The sequence below is a fragment of the Salmo salar genome, chromosome ssa20 (genome assembly GCF_905237065.1).
Source record: "Salmo salar chromosome ssa20, Ssal_v3.1, whole genome shotgun sequence".
Classification (NCBI taxonomy): Eukaryota; Metazoa; Chordata; class Actinopteri; order Salmoniformes; family Salmonidae; genus Salmo; species Salmo salar.
In genome coordinates this window covers 4,577,929-4,586,480 of record NC_059461.1, presented here as the reverse complement: position 1 = coordinate 4,586,480, position 8,552 = coordinate 4,577,929, and the positions used below count along the sequence as shown (strand labels likewise).

The following is an 8,552-nucleotide window of genomic DNA, read 5'->3' as shown; positions in this document are numbered from 1 at the left end:
AAACATCTTCTATTTATGAATGAATGAGGCCACTGTGTTCTTGGGGACCTTCAATAATGCAGACATTTGTTGGTACCCTTCCCCAGATCTGTGCCTTGACACAATCCTGTCTTGGAGCTGTATGGACAATTCCTTCAACCTCATGGCTTGGTTTTTGCTCTGACATGCACTGTCAACTGTGGGACCTTATATAGATAGGTGTGTGCCTTTCCAAATCATGTCCAATCAATTGAATTTACCACAGGTGGATTCCAATGAAGTTGTAGAAACATCTCAAAGATGATCAATGGAAACAAGATGCACCTGAGCTCAATTTCGAGTCTCATAGCGAAGGGTCTGAGTACTTATGTAAATAAGGTATTTCAGTTTTTTATTTGTAATACATTTCCAGAAATTCTACAAACTTGTTTTCACATTGTCATTATGGGGTATTATTATTGGATTTTTCACCATGGCAACCACTTGTTAGTATAAAATTGAAGATGATGTGTGTTTATTTTTTTGATCGAATTCAATAATATATTTGTAGATGCTGTGTTTTAATTTACTGTAGTGATGGACAGCTGGAGGCATTTTGAAAACATGTTTTCAAACACTTGTTTTTCACAAGTGTATTAGGGTGTGAACTCTACAAACAACGTTTCCATGATGGGCTATTAGCAGGACAATAGACTCTTCATACCTCCATTTATTTACAAAATGGTGGTCTAATAGCTCGGCTAGGTGTGAAAAATCCCTCTCAACTTGCAATGTATTTGATGTTTAAGTACTCTAAAGTTGTACATTTCTAACTCAAAACCTCAATCAACTGCAAAATGTCGGATAAAACATATACTGTACAGTATTTGTACATCAACATCTTTATGCTTTCATTAATAAAATCATGATAAAAAGACTCTTTCAAAATGCAGTTTATTTCAACTACTGTACACCTCAGCTACATTTTAGTTGCACTTCCCCCCAGCTCCATGACCACGGGTAAAACCTTGCTGAGATGATCAATGTATTTGTTGCACTGTTGTATCATCAGTTTCTCAAGCCAAAACATCTTGATGGCCTTCACCAGTTCATATTTGCTTGTTGGCTTGGCTGAGTTACGGATGAATGATTTCAGTTAATGCCAAACAAGTTTGATCAGGAGACCTACATGTAGAGATGAAAAAAATATTTATAGATATACTGTAGGCCTACCGTGGATGATGCGAGTCTCATTAGTGTTGAGTAATGTGCTGTTAAAAGTGTTACTCTGCTGGCGTCTTGACCCAGTTTATGACCTCATTTGCAACGCAAACACGGGCGGCAGTGTGTTTTGGGTCATTGTCTGCATTTGGAGAAAAAAATGACATTACCCTAACAGGCAACACTAGGTAAAATAAATGTGTGTAAATAGGCCTAAACATAACAAAATATTGCTATAATCCTACCTTGAAAGAAAAAATGTGGTCCCAAAAACACTTCTCTGACATAGGGTCCAGCATATCTCTTGATTATGTCATTGGGCCTGCAGGACGCAAAGTTATTTGTTTGTCAGACGAATCATTGGGTCGAAACTAGACAGTACAAAACAAGAGAACATGTGATTAATGTTCTGGAAAAAAATGAATATATATATATATATATAGAGAGAGAGAGAGAGAGAGAGAGAGATTTTTTTATATATATACGTATGTCAGAGCCTTTCCATAAGTCAATTCAAGTTTCTTCAACTGTCTTCTGACTCTGATTAGTGTGATGTTGATGTTGAGCCGTGATGCCAGCAGATTCCAGACTGCCGATCGCTTATCATCTTCAACCATCAGTGAGTCGATGGCTTGAACAGTCTCACTGGAAATGGAATAAAAATGTGCAACATACTATAAAGACCAAGCATTATTTTTAGCATTATTAGGTCTACTTTACAGTATTTTAGCCTACTGTACCTGTTAATTTTCCTGGGCTTTTTTGTTCGGCGTGACACAGACACCTGATGATAGCGTTTACGAATAGCACCATCCGTGACCATAATCCCCAAGTCTAACAGTATTCTACCAACATGTTAAATTATTCAAGGCTCCTTTCTCTTCTATGTGCTGGAGTCCTTTTAAGAATTCAAAATAAGCCATCCACCCTTGATGGGCTATCAGCAGGACAATAGACTCTTACTGAGTTTAGGGACTTTAAATGTATTAATGGATGTTTGCAAGGCATGTCAGTTCTCCCATCTCTTTTGCATAGCCCACCAAATGCATTGTTTTCTAACCACATCTGGATGGATCTATAACGAATTACTATGGGAATAAATATCACTGAATGACAGAAATATTGGAATAAAGTAGGCTAATGAAGGCAACAAATGGTTGCTTATTGGAACACCTAAAGTCATCCAATTGTTATAATAGGATTTGAAGCAATAACCCACCTACGTGTGGTCAACTATTTCAGCACGGTTTTGCGTTGCTCTGAGAAAAGCATGGGTACTGGTCTTGATAAATCAATGAGATTTTTTTTCACTGAATGTCCGATTGTGTATTGGTTAGCCTACAATTAATCTGTTTTTGTTACTTACCCTGCTGGATTTAAAACTGCATTCAGGGCGATGTTTGTGTTCACTTGCTACGTTGGCCATGGTACAAGTTGTTGACTTCAGGAACATGTTGAATAAGGTGTAGTATGGTTTGATCTGTAACAGAAGGTCGTTTGAAAGTGACTGACAAATACAGAGAGAAATGGTAGCGTCACTTTAGTTAAACGTGTGTTATATTCCTGCAAATACATGGTTTCTGTAAATAAAAATGTTACAATTTTTTTTGTAATTATCACCTGATGGGGGACAATGATGTAAAACCATGTAATAAAGCTCCGTTCTGGGATTTGAAAAACAACAAAACGAGGTCCCCGCCACTTGTTTTTGTCACACCCTGATCGGTTTCACCTGTCTTTGTTCTTGTCTCAACCCCCTTCCATGTGTCGCCCATCTTCCCCAGTGTATTTATACCTGTGTTCTCTCCTTGTCAGTTGCCAGCATGCTTTCCCGTCTTCCTGTTTTCTCAAGTTTCTATTTCCTATTCTCCCCGCTTCTAACCATTGTGCCTGCCCTGACCCGAGCCTGCCTGCTGTTCTGTACCTGCCTGACTTTGACCGGATTACGAACCTCTGCCTGCCCTGACCCAGAGCCTGCCTGCCGTTCTGTACCTTATTGACTCTGCCCTGGATTACGGACCTCTGCCTACCCTCAACCTGTCTTTTGCTTTGCCCCTGTTTGGGCCTGCCCCCTGTTTGGGCCTGCCCCTGTTTGGGCCTGCCCCCTGTTTGGGCCTACCAACGGTTTGGGCCTGCCAACGGTTTGGGCCTGCCCCCTGTTTGGGCCTGCCCCTGTTTGGGCCTGCCCCCTGTTTGGGCCTGTCCCCTGTTTGTGATTCTAGCTGTCTGCATCTGGGTCATATCCTGAGTTCTGATAGTTTTGGTATACAAGGGATATTATTTTTGTTTTATTTAACCTTTATATAACTACGCAAGTTAGTTAAAGAACAAATTCTTATTTACTATGACGGCCTACCAAACGGCCTCTTGCGGGGACAGGGGCTGGAATTAAAAATAAAAATAAATTAAATAAAAAGACCATTGATCATCTTTCCCAATGCCAGACTGTGGCTTTATTTAATACAATTAATACAATTATGCCTATATTAGCAAAACATTTACTTACCACGGGTTTATCCTTGCATTGACATGTAATTCATGTGTTCTCCCCTCGTCTTGTATTGCTCGTTGGCGTGTACGATAGCCATGTCCACGTATTTCTTCTCCTCCTGGCTCAGTGTGTTGTACTGGTGTTGACCTGTTGTGGTGATTATCAGGGTCACTACAGTGAGCAGCAGAACAGTTAGAAAATGCTCCATCTTCCTCTTGTTGCTCTCACACAGTAGGACTGAATGGGACTCTACTCTGGAACATATACAGTATACCTTAGTTTGTTCCCAAACAACACTCCCTTTAAAGTGGTCAAAAAAGGTCAAAATTAGGGCACTATATAGGGAATAGGGAGATATTTGAGACACTGACCTTGTCTCTCCAGCTGTGTAACACGTTAAACCAGAGATTTCATCAGTCATCATTACATATTAAAAAGGGTGAAATTTCAAGTGAAACATGTTTGTTTATTTTGACAGGTAGCCTATTTTGTATGTGTGGTATTTGTTTCAGACAAAGTCCACTTGATAAGGGATGGCCAAAGGTAGAACCCTGCAGTAGGGCAATAATTGTGTATGTCGATCAAAGATGCTGTAGCACCCCTTGGTAAATTGAAATGAAATAAATAGAAATTATATAGTTACTCCTGTTTGTACATAAATAAATAAAATCATGAAATATACTACACAAGAGGATAATTTATCCACAGAGCACCAATAGTTTTGTTTACAAATAAAAGTGGAGGGCAAATGGCTTTCATCTGATCACTGGGGTGAATAGTCACACACACACACACACACTCTCTCTCTCTCTCTCTCTCTCTCGACTATGACATACCATGACATGACACATCTATTTTGTCCTCCTTCAATATTTCACAACGGAAATAAGGCTTTTATGAATCCTTTCAATTCTTCAAATATATTCTGGAGTTTCTTTCAAGAGCTATAGGCTGTACGCATGAATCTTTTCAGCCAGCACTTAAGAATGTGATAAAGCAGGCAGGCAATTTATGGCTTCATTAAATATAATCATTTGTAAAGAGTAGGGTAAATTAGATGTCACGGGGGTTTGTGTATGGTGCAACTGGGGTGTATTCAGTGATGTGAAATGTTCTGAACATTACAGATAGAAATAGAATAGATAGAATAGGAAATCATGTCAGATCTATCTGACAGTCATATATATCTACATTATCCATTTCTATCTGAACGCTCAGTAACATTTCCTCTTCCTGAACAGGCCCCTTGTATAATGGCTGGGGAATATCTCAACTCAAGATTTCTTAGTTTGAATTTAAGTGAGATTCAGCATCTATATATTTCAATCAAATGATCTCTGTTATGTCTAGCTTAGAGTCCTGCTATGTACTGTAGGTGGAAGGCTGCTGGGTCGGTGTCCTACTGCGATTGCTCTCGTTGCTTAGGGATTAATGCTACAGCAGCTATATACACAGGTTCTAGACATAGTAATCATTGTTAGACTCTGTTCATCATAATTGCCTCTCGATTCCCCTTGTTCCCCCCGTAGAGTCAGTCGAGAGAAGAAAGGGTTTTAGTTGTTTGCAGTTTTCTACACTGATGGATACTTTGCTACCGGCTTTATTGGCTTTTAGTGAGCAGGGATCTCATGAAAGTAACCAATCACTCAACAATATGTAAAAAACAAAAGATGCAGTAAATACCTGTATCTAGTACAATAACACTGATTATATTGGATTATAGAGCTATGTTCACTATTCTCTAGTCTAGAACGCAAGACAAGCTGTCGTTTGCCAGTCAAGACAGGCTGTCGTTTGCCAGTCAAGACAGGCTGGTGTTTGCCGGTCAAGACAGGCTGGTGTTTGCCGGTCAAGACAGGCCCTCATTTGCCAGTCAAGACAGGCCGTCGTTTGCCAGTCAAGACAGGCCGTCGTTGGCCAGTCAAGACAGGCCGTCGTTGGCCAGTCAAGACAGGCCGTTGTTGGCCAGTCAATACAGGCCGTCGTTTGCCAGTCAAGACAGGCCGTCGTTGGCCAGTCAAGACAGGCTGTCGTTTGTCAGTCAAGACAGGATGTAATTTGCCAGTCAAGCCAGGACCACATGCCACTCTATCTACCCACACATTGATTCCCACAGCCCCAACACCTGGGAGGATCTGTCACTGTGTGAGTCCTAAATGGCATCCTATCCTATTCCCTATAAAGTACACTACCTTTGACCAAAGCTCTATTGCAGAGAGAGAGAGAGGAACACTGGTATGGATCTTAGCATCATTACCTATTAACAGCAGTGTTTGATTTGAACATGTTTCATTTTTGTGAGGTTCCCACAGTATTTATTTGTAATGGCTCAGTAACATTTCCATTCAATTATTAATTATATACTTTCAGGGATTAAGTTGAGTGGTCAGTCTGTTGAAAGAGCATGCATGACCAAATGCTATACTAAAATGTTGAAGGTGGTGAGAGCCTTGGTTTAGAATTATCACCTCCTGTGATAGACACACACACACACACACACACACACACACACACACACACACACACACACACACACACACACACACACACACTACACAGCAGAACACACACGCCTCACCAGTTACATACAAATAAAACATTTTTCACCACATGCTTCGTAAACAAGTGTAGAATAACAGTGAAATGCTTACATTTACAACAATGCAGAGTTAAGGATTAAGATATGTTTTTTAAATAATAGAAATAATGACACAAGGAATAAATACACAGTGAATAACGAATAATAAAAAATAAAACAAATTTACATGGCTAAATACAGGGAGTACCAGTACCGAGTTGATGTGTAGGGGTACCAGGTAATAACATGGCTATACACAGGGAGTACCAGTACCAAGTCGATGTTTAGGGGTACATTATAATGGCATGACTATATACAGGGAGAACCAAAACCAAATCGATGTGCAGGGGTATGAGGTAATAACATGGCTATATACAGGGAGAACCAGTACCGAATCGATGTGCAGGGGTGCAAGCTAATTGAGGTAGCTATGTACTGTACATACAGTGTCTTCAGAAAGTGGTCATACACCTTCAATTATTCCACATTTTGTTGTGTTACAGCCTGAATTCAAAACAGATTAAATCAACATTTAAAAATGTATCACCCATCTACACACAATACCCCATGATGCAAAATGGATTAAATGCATGTTTTGTATCATCCATTTACAAACAATACCCCATAAGGACAAAGTGATAACATGTTTTTTGAAATTTTTGCAACTGTATTGAAAATGATATACAAAAATATTGAATTGACATAAGTATTCACACCTCTGAGTCAATACTTTGTAGAAGTACTATTGGCAGCGATTGCAGCTGTTTATGGGAAAGTCTCTAAGAGCGTTCCACACCTGGATTGTGCAACATTATCCCATTATTCTGTCAAATTTGTTGTTGATCATTAATAGACAGACATTTTCAGGTTTTGCCATAGATTTTCAAGTAGATTTAATGGTGCTCCAACATGGCTGTTATAGAATGTTGTAGTGTCATGTTAATGAGGCTCCAACATGGCTGCAATGGCTGCATTTTATAGATACACCTCTCCTGAATCGAACCACGTTGTCCATTTTACATTTTTTTACATTTTAGTCATTTTAGCAGACGCTCTTATCCAGAGCAACTTACAGTAGTGAATGCATACATTTCATTTCATACATTTTTGTATTTTTTTTTTGTACTGGCCCCCTGTGGGAATCGAACCCACAACCCTGGCGTTGCAAACACCATGCTGGCGTTGCAAACACCATGCTCTACCAACTGAGCCACAGGGAAGGCCGATTGTCCGATTTCAAAAAGGCTTTACAGCAAAAGCAAAACATTAGATTATGTTAGGAGAGTACCCAGCCCAAAATAATCACATTGCCATTTTCAAAGCAACTAGCATGCATCACAAATACCCAAAACACAGCTAAATGCAGCACTAACCTTTGACAATATTCATCAGATGACACTCCTAGGACATCATGTTACACAATACATGCATTTTTTGTTCGATAAAGTTCATATTTATATATAAAAACAGCATTTTACATCGGCGCGTGACGTTCAGAAACTATTTTCCCTCAAATGCTTCCGGTGAATCAGCGCAACAATTTACAAAATTACTATTCGAAAACATTGTTAAAATGTAATATTGTCATTCAAAGAATTATAGATTAACATCTCGTGAATGCAACCGCATTGCCAGATTTAAAAATAACTTTACTGGGAAATCACACTTTGCAATAAACGAGGTGCTATGCTCAGAAAAATAGGCTAGGCGATACAGATTAGCGCCATCTTGGAACCATCTAAAATCAAATATACTATTGTAAATATTCCCTTACCTTTGATTATCTTTATCAGACGGCACTTCCAGGCATCCCAGGTCCACAATAAATGAGGTTTTGTTCGAAAAAGTTAATAATTTATGTCCCAATAGCTCCTTCTTGTTAGCGCGTTCCGAAGGCTACTCATAATGTACTGAACCGCGCGGGACTTGTCGTCACGAATGTGCAAAAAAAATATATTTACGTTCGTTCAAACATGTCAAACGTTGTATAACATAAATCTGTAGGGCCTTTTTCAATCAGAGCTTCAATAATATTCAAGGCGGACGATTGCATTGTCTTACTAAACGTTTCGGAACGAGAGGGTACCCACGGGCGCCCGCGTCATAGTAGTAATGGCCCTCCCTCTATGACCAACTTTCCAGGCCTCTCGTTCGGTCAGTTTTTACCGGAGAAGACTCAAACCACTTTGTGAAGACTGTTGACATCTAGTGGAAGCCTTAGGAAGTGCTAAATGAATCCTAACTCACGGTGTGTTTCATAGGAAAGTGTTGAAGGTGATTCCACAAATCAGATTTCCACTTCCT

The 8,552-nt window shown here is 39.6% G+C and overlaps 1 long non-coding RNA gene across 3 annotated transcripts; it reads right to left on the bottom strand.

Moving 5' to 3' along the window:
* Nucleotides 1-725: 725 nt before the first annotated feature.
* On the bottom strand, nucleotides 726-3,216 carry LOC106579828 (uncharacterized). 3 transcript variants are annotated; one of them, XR_001322757.2, is made up of 5 exons: nucleotides 2,975-3,210; nucleotides 2,546-2,659; nucleotides 1,665-1,824; nucleotides 1,425-1,501; nucleotides 726-1,321 (listed from the first exon to the last, which is right to left on the bottom strand). It is a non-coding gene; the product is annotated as an uncharacterized lncRNA (long non-coding RNA). The 3 variants fall into 3 exon arrangements; XR_006761087.1 differs by having other exon boundaries at nucleotides 1,425-1,824; nucleotides 2,800-3,216; XR_006761086.1 differs by having other exon boundaries at nucleotides 1,425-1,824.
* Nucleotides 3,217-8,552: the final 5,336 nt, after the last annotated feature.